General features: G+C 36.9%; 1 long non-coding RNA gene across 1 annotated transcript; it reads left to right on the forward strand.

Annotated features, from left to right (window-relative positions):
• Positions 1-42: 42 nt before the first annotated feature.
• Positions 43-10,764, forward strand: LOC150087513 (uncharacterized). Its single transcript, XR_016546885.1, has 3 exons — positions 43-154; positions 8,396-8,464; positions 10,638-10,764. It is a non-coding gene; the product is annotated as an uncharacterized LOC150087513 (long non-coding RNA).
• Positions 10,765-11,483: the final 719 nt, after the last annotated feature.

Consider the following 11,483-nt stretch of genomic DNA (forward strand, 5'->3'; position numbering starts at 1 on the left):
TACATTAACCAACTTCTTTTTTTCTTTTTTTTTTCAGAGTGAATGCATCTTATGCGAACAACAACTCATAAGTATCGAAGGAGTTATCAGTTTCACTTTTGACTTGAAAAATCAGCACTGTATATTAAGGACAAGGGCTGGGTTGAACCCCCAGGTATGTCCCCAGTGTTTTTTTAAATGTATAAAGTAATTGTTACTTGTTTGTTCTAGATATCTTATTATTTTATTCAGTGTTCATAAAGAGCACTACTAATGAAGTTATCATTAGCATTAGTAGAGGCATATGATGCAAGACAGCAAGCTTATATAGCATCAGCCAAAAAAAAAACTTCCCGTTTCACCCATCCATTCACTACAAAAGTTTGTCTAGTTCAGCCTTGAATTTATTCAAGCTATCAACTTCAACAACGATAGATGGAAGTTTGTTCCTGCAATCAACCACCCGCTGGCTAAAGGCAAATTTCTGCACATCTATTCTACAACTGTCTTTCCTCAGTTTGAATTTATGCCCCCTCAGGTGCGGAAGCTGAGCAAGAGGAAGAATCTCATCAGCACTGAGCTTGCCCAAACCATGCAACGCCTTATACCCCTCAATCAGATCACCTTGCAGGTGCCTAGTCTCCAGATGCTGCAGCTTGCAAAACTTAAGCCTATCTTGGTAACAGCAACTCTGTTCTTCTCACTAATCTCGTTCCCTAAAGTGTATTCGTTCTAGTAGCTCAACATCTTTCCTAAAATGAGGCCTCCAGACCTGTATGCAATACTCAAGGTGTGGCCTGACCATTGCCTTATACAAAGGGATAATCACCTCCTTATCCCTGCTAGCAAAATTTCTATATATCATTGACAAGACCCCATGACTTACTCTTGCTGCCTATCTGCACTGCTTAGAAAACTTCATATCTGACTGCACAATTACCCCCAGGTCTTTTTCATTCTCCACTACCCTGAGTATATTACTGCACAGTTGGAATGTTTTGAGTTACTGCTACCCATATGCAGTACTTTGCATTTGTTAATGTTAAACTTCTTTACCCTTGATGGTAATTACCTCTTTTGAGTAAATCCCACATCAGCACACTTTGATCACTGCCACCTAGTGGTTCCTTTTATATGCAGATTCTTAATGCATGAAGAATCACTACTGATAATCAGATCAAGAGTATTACTCAATCTGGTTTCCTCTCGAACATGCTGCTGTAGAAAACAATCATCCAATAAATCCACAAAAGTCTTACTAGTGTGTGAGTGACCAACCCACAAGTTTCAGTCGATATCTGGGAAGTTAAAATCCCCCATTATAAGACATTCTGATTTACTAGCCCACTATTTCTCTGTACTTTGTACTCATTAAAGTCATTAGGCCTACTTTCTGTGATCTTATGTAGTTCGGAAGGATAAAGGTTTGGTCAAAATGGTGGATCCCTTGAACTAGACGACTGTTGTACTTCTTTTTGTGTATATCAAGTTGATATGGATCAGTATCTTCATCAATGTACAGAAAAAAGTCAGGTGGTTCAGGAATAGGTAGTACTTCACCGTGAGGCACTGGACAAATTGCAGATGGTATATTTGGGTACATTATTGTCCACTTTTTCTTCATTGTCATCCCTTTTCTAATAAGAGGCACCATACAGAAGTAACAGTCTGTGACATGATTTGTTGGCTCCCTCCATATCATGGGCATCCCTTTTGATTCACCCACGTGTTGAGTTTTGATGAATAAGTAGTGCAGCGCCCAGTTCTTGTCTTGGTCACCTACTTTACACCCAAAGTACAAGTAGGCTCTTTTTGGGTCAAGTTCAAGGATGCTTTCTTGAAGCTTGACTCCTCCACATATATAACAGAAGTCATCCAGAATATGCCGTATTTGTGTCGTGTATATCCCATAATTATGGTTATGGGATATACACGACACAAAAAGTAGGAATCTCAGACAAGAGGGGTTAACTGAGAACAAATCACCCAGTACCTAGCCGTATTCAAGGATTACTGCAACAGAGTTGAAGACACATTTGAGGTGAGGCGACAACTTATGTGATGCAGAGCGAGGTGACAGTTGCTGATCATGTGATAAGAGCGTGGTGGTACTGAAACTGCAGTGTTGCCATGTGTTTTGCCAATAGCCATAGTTGATAAAGTAGAGTAACTCGCTAATATGAGACCCTAACTATTTCAAAAACAAGAGCCAGTTGAGTTTTTTTTTAATGTGATTTTTGCGTTCAGCAGCATAAAATTAGTCAAGATTGGGTATTTTTGTTTTCGTAACATTTTGCGTATTGACCAGTGATATCAAACCCAAAATTTGAGTTTGGTTAAGTCATCAAATGCTGACATTATAATGAACATTGACAGTGATATTGGGGATAAAATTTGAATATGATGTGGAAGGATGGACATGATGAGGGGGTTTGATGATTTTGGTTAAGAAGCACAGATTCTAAAACAGTATAACCAGTAGATGTATTGTTAGTGTACTGTTTGGTAAATCTAGGTGACAAAAACTGGGAAAAACAAAAGTGAGAGGAGTTTGTTATAGGCCAAATAACCGAATGAACAATTATACAAATAGATTGGACCATTAAATTAGAATATCTTATGGTAGAGGATTTTAACTTTTTAGATATTAATGGAAACTCATGGTTACCAACATGTTAGGTAATGAGAAAACAGTATTCTTGGTGGTTATCAGCAGCAATTCATTCTATAAAGAATTTAAGCTGTTCTTTTTTTTTTTTTTTGTCCAATTAAGGATCACATTCATTAACCCTTTTATGCATACACATGTACATGTGTTTGTGTATACTTCAAGGTCATTTCATTTAACCTGTCCACTTATGTAACAATTTGTACAGAAATCATCAGTAGGTGTGATGCCTGTGCTTCCAAGTAATTATAGGTACAATATATAATAAATGGTGATAAAAAAAATACCTCTGAAAATCAGAAGAGAAACTCATACCTGTTAATTCCCAATATCAGCAAACAAAAGTGAAAACTAAATCACATGATATATAAATACACTGTAACAAACAGAACACACGGAAAACATGGTGTAACTCGTGAGGCTTGCAATGAAATGGGACAATATTTGGTATGGCGTACCTTAGAATAACAATGAAATGAGACAGCAAGAAACTTTGGACAGGTATAAGGGACATTTATATGGGTTGTATAAGAATTACCAAAAAATGTCACATTATAGAAGTCAACACAAAACGCTCGAAAATATGGTCACATGATATCAATACAGTATATGATCCCTTCAACAGTTAAACAGGCTTGACAGCTGTGAACCATGCTTGATATAAGGGTGTATAAGATTGTGTGGGAAAAATTCCCATTTTTTTCACCAGCTCAGGAGTTTGTGTGCAATCTGGTCATTGTGCTGATCATGGCAATTGCTGGATATTTTCCGTTTCAAGATATTCCTCCACCACTTGAGCTCTATGTGCATTATTGTGTATGAAAAGAAAATTTGGGCCACTTGCACCCGTAAAAAGTCGCACATAAGGTTTGAGGATCTGTTCTCGTTGCCCCTATCAAACATATGAAGAGGGTGTGGCCGTTGACCATTATTCTGCCCAAAAACAAGAACATCACCTTCACAGTAAAGCATCCTTTTCTAGGATGTTGGAGGGATGGTACTGCATTCCTCATTGACTTCAGACAATGAAATAATTCAGCATGCTCAACCCATTCAAGGCCTTATACACCTCAATCAGGTCATCTCACAGGTGCCTAGTTTCCAGCCGCTGCAATTTGCAGAACTTAAGCCTCTCTTGGTAAGAGGATCCCTTCATTTCCCTTACCAATCTTGTTGCCCTTCTCTGTACATGCTCAAGCAAATCTATATACCTTCTTAAAATGAGGCCTCCACACCTGTACGCAGTACTCAAGGCATGGCCTTTTAAAAAGGGATAATCACCTCCTTTTCCCTGCTAGCAAAATTCCTGTATATCATTGACACACGATATATAAATATGACATGCCATGACATGCTCTTGCAGCCTGTCTGCATTGCTCAGAAAACTTCATATCTGACTGCACAATTACTCCCAGGTCTTTTTCATTTTCTACCAACCTAATTTTCTACCAACCACAGAGGAATGTACCCACACAGTTGGTACATTCCTCTGTGGTTACTTCTACCCATATGCAGTACTTTGCATTTGTCAATGTTAAAACTTCGGTTGCCACTTCTCAGACCGTTTGCTCAACTTATCTAGATCCTGTTGCAGTAGTACCCTGCCATTACTGTCATTAACAAAGCCTGCTCAATCCATTTAAGGTCTTATACACCTCAACCAGACCACCTTGCAGGTGCCTAGTCTCCAAACGCTGCAATTTGCAGAACTTAAGCCTTTCTTCATAAGAGCACCCCTTTATTCCTCTCACCAATCTTGTTGCCCTTCTCTGTACTCCTTCTAGCAACTCTACATCTTTCCTAAAATGAGGCCTCCAGACCTATATGCAGTACTCAAGGTGTGGCCTGATCATTGACTTATACAAGGTGATAATCACCTCCTTATTCCTGCTAGCAGAATTCCTATATATCATTGACAAGACTCAGTGACCTGCTCTTGGAGCCTGTCTGCATTGCTCAGAGAACTTCATATCTGACTGCACAATTACCCCAATCCTTTTTCATTCTCCACTTACCTGAGTGTAGTACCACACAATTGATATGTTTCTCTTGGGTTACTACTACCCATATGTAGTACTTTTCATTTGTCAATGTTAAACTTCAGTTTCCACTTGTAATGTTTCTAGATCCTGTTGGAGTAGCATACTGTCTTTATTGTCACTAACAAACCTGCCAACCTTTGTACCATCTGCAAACTTGGACATTAAGCCTGATATACCATCATCGATATCATTGATAAAGACACAAAACAACAATGGGCTCTGCACCAAACCCTGGGGGACTCCACTAATAACATTAGTCCATGAAGAGCAGTGTCCATTGATAACCGCTCTCTGTTTCCCCCCACTCAGCCATCTCTTTATCCATTGTAGCAACTTACCCTTAATGCCATACCACTACAATTTGTACAGAAGTCTTCCGTGTTCAACAATATCAAAAACTTTCCTGAAATCCAAGTACAGTTGATTCTGGTTATTTGGGACACAACAGGACTAGTGCATTTTGGTCCGATTAAGCAGCTGCTCCAATTATGCAAAGTTTCACGTAAATAGTTAAAAATACAGTGAACCCCCGCTTTACAATTGGTTCACTGTACAATTATATCACGTTACGATGGGCTCACCATAGTAAAGTACCGTTCACTATCCAATGTGTAGTAAGTGCTGGTCATTGTGATCACGTTTGTGAATTGAATTTTAATTCTATTAAACGATTCTAATTAGCAAAAATAGGAGGAATATTATCCACAGGCTATAAAAGTAAAGATATATTCAGCACAAATTTACCCTTTATTACCTTACCAATTAAATGATACGTGAAAATCAGAAGAATATACGTGATAATCAGAATAATTAATACGTACTGTGATATGTACATACCAGCTAGTTGACATTTCTGTTCATTGACATTTGTCAGTGGGCATTAAAATTTAAAACAGTAAAAAGATAAGCAATCAGTAACAAAGAACACGGCACACAAATTGCAAGGAACACTATATGCGCAAGTGAGAATGGAGTAACAAGTTACGAAGCTTTAAAAATAGGAATGAAGAGAAGATTCTGAAAATTAATTTTTTTATATGATTGAAGATTCCATGGAAGTGTAAACAGATTTCACCATAACCCACAGAATTCCAGCTGCCGGTATTATTGCAAATTCAATAAGATCGAGTTTACTATCTGTTTATGATAGATTGCACTGACAGAAAAGCCCAGTAAACAGGTGACTGCTAATTGATTTTATGGTTGTGACCTCCAGAAATCCGACCGAACCACAAGGTACGGTTGTAGACAATTGTAGGGCAATCTCCAGTGCTGTGGTATCCTTTCCCCCAATTAAATGCCATGTTGTTCCAATGAAGCAAAATAAACCCTGGTTATTTTCTCGATTGGGTTCTGTTTAAGATTTGTCCCAAAAAACAGCTGCCCCAATTAACCAGTGGCTCAAATAACCAGAATCCACTGTATATGATATCAAAATTATTTTTTTGCATCCAGTTCTTTTGTGACCACATTGTAGTATCCAATCAAACTGATCAGACAAAACCTCCAATTAGCAAACCGATGCTGCATCTGAACTATTTACTGCAGTCTTGTCTAAGTGATTCTGCATCACTTCTTTAACCAGTGACTCCATTATTTTCCCTGGAATAGAAGTTAAACTAACAGGTCCATAATTATTTGTGTCACTCTTTGAACCCCAATTGGGGATACATTTGCACATCTTCAGACTATTGGGACTCCCCCCCCCTCTGTATCTAAGGATGCTCTCATAATGATGGCTAAGGGTTTCCTTACTTCCCTTGCTACCTCCTTCAATATAACTGGATAGATTCTGTCCATCCCAGATGCCTTTTTTTATGTTTAACTTCAACAATTTCTCCTCCACTTGCTCTCTGTTTTTACAAAATCAATAAGCTCCCTGTTAGAGTTTAGTATATACCTGTCCTCCCCTTCCTTACAGAATTCCTTATGTGTGAATGTACTTATCATTCAGATTGTCAGCAATCTGAGCAGGATCATCAACAGTCGAACCATCAATATCAAGTGGTGATTGTTGTTATTTGGTTTTTAGGAGCATTAGTAACTAAGGCCATATTGCTCCGGGGATATGCAGTGGTCACTCTCTAACCTTTCCGCATCCTCCGTATTTGGTGGTCATGGGCTCGAACTCCGGTCTAATCAAGAAGTGTGTGCTACGCACTGCTGCTCCTGCCCACCTGGCTATGGAGGCACCATATCAAATGGACCAATCTGATTCATCCCCTTCCTTCCAGAGTTTTCTTAAGTAAAGAAGTCTTTACTGTTTTTCCTAGCATCCTTTGCCAAAGATTTGTTGTAATAAGCCTTTGCTTGCCTAACCTCCTTTTTGACTTGATTACAGACTAGCTTATATCTGCCATAGGCTTCTGTGTCACCTGATAATTTATATGCATCCCATGCATTTTTCATCTGTCACGAGCCTCATTAGTTCATCTGACATCCATTTAGGTCTAAATCTTGAATAGTATTTCTTAGTTGGTATGAAAAGCCTGGTAGCTTCCAAGATTAATTCCTTGAAGGCTTTTAGAATTCGCTGTTTTTAACATCATCAGTTGATCCCACTGTATAGAATTTAAAAACTGTCTGAGACCACAGTAGTCACCTTAATGAAAGCAAAAACCCTTCTCTTTACCCTTGATGGTAGTTACATCTTCAAGTAAATCTCACATCAACACATTGTGATCACTGCCGCCTAGTGGTTCCTCTATCTGCACATTCTTAATGCATGAATAATCACTGTTCATAATCAGATCAAGAGTGTTACTCCCTCTGGTTTCCCCTCGAACATGTTGCTGTAGAAAACAATCATCCAATAAATCCACAAAAGTCTTGCTGGCATGCGGGTGACCTACCCACAAGTTCCAGTCAATATCTGGAAAGTTAAAATCCCCCATTACAAGACATTCTGATTTACTGGCCCACTCTATTTCTCTGCACAATTGTTCATTGTACTCATCAGAGTTATTAGGCCTATAACACACTCGTTCTCTCATTTTTCCTTTCCGAGTGTTTGTCACACCAAACTGGCTCAACACTCCACTGTCAGCTGGATGCACTTCCTTAGATTGTGTTTCTTAACTAACAGCATAACCCTTCCTCCCCTGTCTGTCCTTTCTGTACCCATTGTACTCCCCAAATTCCAATTCTCCATTGCTTATACCTGCCTGACACCATGTCTTTGATATCCCAACAAAATCTGCCATCTGCCTTTGATGTCTTGACATCAAATTTATTTACTATACTTCTAGGATTGGTGTATATGCAAATATACACACACCTGTTCTTACTTGTAGTTACTCTAACACAGCCCATGTATTTACTCGTTCCATGCTGACTGCCAGCAGTTCGTGAAATCCCCAGCAACTTGCTCTCTAGGTTGTTGCTCATTCCAATAGAAATTTCTTAAGGTAAGTGAGGAGGAAAATCATTTTATCAATGCATCTCAAACTGGTTTCAGCTGGGACATATACTTATTATGGTGCATTATATAGTTATGATGGTGTAGGGGAGGGGGGGTATTAGAGAGGAGTATAATGTCAACAAACTATATATAGTATATCATTAAAATCAATTTATATAATGTTTGTTTCACTTACACTAGCATCTACTGAAGTTAATTATTTCTGAAATAGCAATTTTATTAGATGCTTTCTTATGACATGCAGTTAAGAAAGTGATAATTTTAAACGCTCATTTTTCCCTTTAGGTCTTATTACATGCCATTGAGAAGACAGGCATTTTAAAGGCTGTGATTATTACTGATAAAGGTGAAAAAGTAAGTTAATTTTATTATTTTCTTATGTTATTGAAGTAGCTTTAACTATTTGTTTTAAAATCCTTTTCTATGAATTGATTATGTTATAGAAAAGATCTTAAACAACTAGTTGAAGATACAGCGGTATATGGAGGATTTGAGACTATTCAGACTTAGGGAGTTTCCTTGAATGACATAATAGTTTGCAGTATGTATAAAATTATACTTACTACTTATGTATAAAATTATACATACTGCAGACTAACCCTATTTAGATGAACAGCATCAAATATAGTTTTGGTAGCTTTTTTGCTGCTATGCTAAGGAGTGATTTACTGCTACTAGTTCATACACCTGTGTTGATCATTAGTTTTCTGGCTGATTATAGGCGTATTAATCAGCCAGCATCACTGATTGTTGCTGAAGTTCTCAATCAGCCAAAAGAAAGTAGTACAGGTCGACCATCACTAATCCGATTCCACTGCTAATTCGGACATAATTTCCGCTAATGTAATTTCAAATTTCCCGGGTCGACGCACCAACCTGCCGCTACTGTTTTGGTGGCGTTGATTGCAGCATCAGCTGTTGGCGCGAACTCGTAAACAGGGGGAATGGCAAGCCATTCCCACTTGTTTTTCTGCATTTATTATTATTATTATAACCTGCTCACATTTAGCCCCAGCTATGGTTCCAATGCATAAAGGAAGTGCCTCTCGTGGTGTAAAGCACAAACACTGTACGTTGTCCGTAACAGATAAAGTTGAACTTCTGAAAAAACTTGACAGCAGCATGTCCTGTGAGAAGTTTAACTCTGCTTAATTGTTAATTCCAGCAATTTCTCTCAATTCCTCTTATTTTAGTAATTTTCTTTTAGCCATTCCTTTTTCGATTTTTTTTTTACAACACACTTGTACAAACTTGCGGAAAAAACACAACACAATATGATGGATAGTACACCGCACTAATGAACTTGTTTTCACAAAATCTCTAACAATACTGACAAACCTTTTGCGACGTTTGAGAGTATTTTATTGCAGCGCTCGGCACGTGTGCAATAAACTAATCACAAGTGACCTTCATATGTATGCTGTAATGGTGTCACACGTATATGACCGACATGGCTTCTCAAGAAATAAAGTAACCTACTGGGCCACATATATATGCGACATAAAAAAAGTCTCTTTTTTTTATATTTTAAGCGAAAAAACAACAACACTGATATTACAATATTTATTTTAGAATTACTAATCAAATTATTTGCTAAATATTTTTTGGCCCCTGGGGAATTTTTTTTCTTAAACTGGCTTGGCAGTCAACATTGTTAAAGGTAGGAGGAGGTGGTTAGCTGTTGGGTAAACTGTATAAGCTAAAATAACCACCGATGATCTGGCAAACTCACTAATCCGTCACTCCACTGGTCCCAATGCTGCCGGATTAGAATTCCCACAATCCACATGCAAAAATGTCTCCTGTTGATGGTTTTTGATCCATTGTGTCTTTAGTACTGCACTGTAACAGTTTGGTGGGTTCCTTGCTGATATATATAGAAATTTTGATTCTTTTGAGCTTTCCAGTTTGTACCTTCTCCCAGACTGTGACCACCTATGTGGTTGCTCTTCAACCCCATGAAATTTAAAGATGGCTGAATTAGCTCTGCAAAAATTGTAGATACTGCTAATAACTAACAGTATGTATATATATATATTTTTTTTTTATCTTATTTTAATTTTGATATTTGTAAATATCTACACTGGGTTGATAAACTAACTAGTAATCATTCAAGGGTTTTTCCACTTGTAAATGCAATTTAAAAGTTATTTTAAATTTATATAAACCTTAAAATATGGACTAGTAAACCAGTTTCATTCTATCCAAAGACACAATATGTAATAATTAACCTCCGTCAAATTTTGTTATAAAATGAGAGAGAAGTGGTGGTTGGAAATTGTTTATTATGAGACATGATGGATTTTTTTTTCCCCCCTTTTATAGTTAATTTCTTTAATATGAAAGGAATCCTTTTACATCCTTTTAAAGGAATCTACTAAAAAAAAAAGAGTTTCAATGAGAGTACATAATTCATTTTAACGGTGAAAAAAATATTTAGCAAAGTATTCGTGTGTTGTTTTTTTTTCCTATTGACCTTACCTCAAAAACTGTCACTTTGATTATTATTATATTATTTTAATTTTAGGACACCTGTAACAATAATGAAAAACAGGCAGATCTCCCTCCATACCTTCCAGAAGTTAGCAGTCCTGTGAAGGAGAAAGCAGTAACTCACGGTAAATCCATGTTACAAAATGCAACATTAGGATGGTTGGGTGCAACTGCAGACTTTTTATCTCGCTCATTTTATTGGTAGAATAGGCTTTAAAAAAAAAAACGTTTTATTTGCTTCACTACTGCATCATATTTTTAACATCTGGTTGTCATCATCATCATCATTTTTTTAATGCAATACAATATTAGTTGAACTACGTATATTAATGAGTTCTTATGTTCTAACTTTCAGTAAAAGAATTTCTCAAGAAAATTAAGGTTAATGTTAAGTTTTTCCTTTTTTTTTTTTTCTTTGCTATTTAACCACAATATATATGTGTAAAGGTTCTGTAAGATTTTAAAATACATTTAAAGATTCTGAAGAACGATTGAGCAGTGAGTTTAACTGCTCAGCTGATCAATGCAATGCGTAATAGCAATTATACAACCTTTTGAAAGATAAGATTATTGAAAATGTTAAAATTTAAGGGGGAGTTAAAATGACGTTTGATAATGTTCAGAAGAAACTTAGCTGAGAAGTTTTATACATTGAAATAGGCTATATAAAGTATAGCAGTGTAATAAAATAGCAGTTTTGTATAGATTAAAAAGTTAGAAATGACAAAAATGTAAATGGCATTTAAAAAAATAAATGTTTAAGAGAAATTGCTTGAAATAGTTATAAAATAACACAGAAAACAGTTGACATGAAGATAGTTGGGACTCTATTGTCATTTTCATATTAGGTATTATTAAATTAGCAAGTACTCTGTGTGTG

The sequence above is a fragment of the Mastigoproctus giganteus genome, chromosome 4, assembly GCF_048544385.1.
Source record: "Mastigoproctus giganteus isolate SK-2022 chromosome 4, ASM4854438v1, whole genome shotgun sequence".
Lineage (NCBI taxonomy): Eukaryota > Metazoa > Arthropoda > Arachnida > Uropygi > Thelyphonidae > Mastigoproctus > Mastigoproctus giganteus.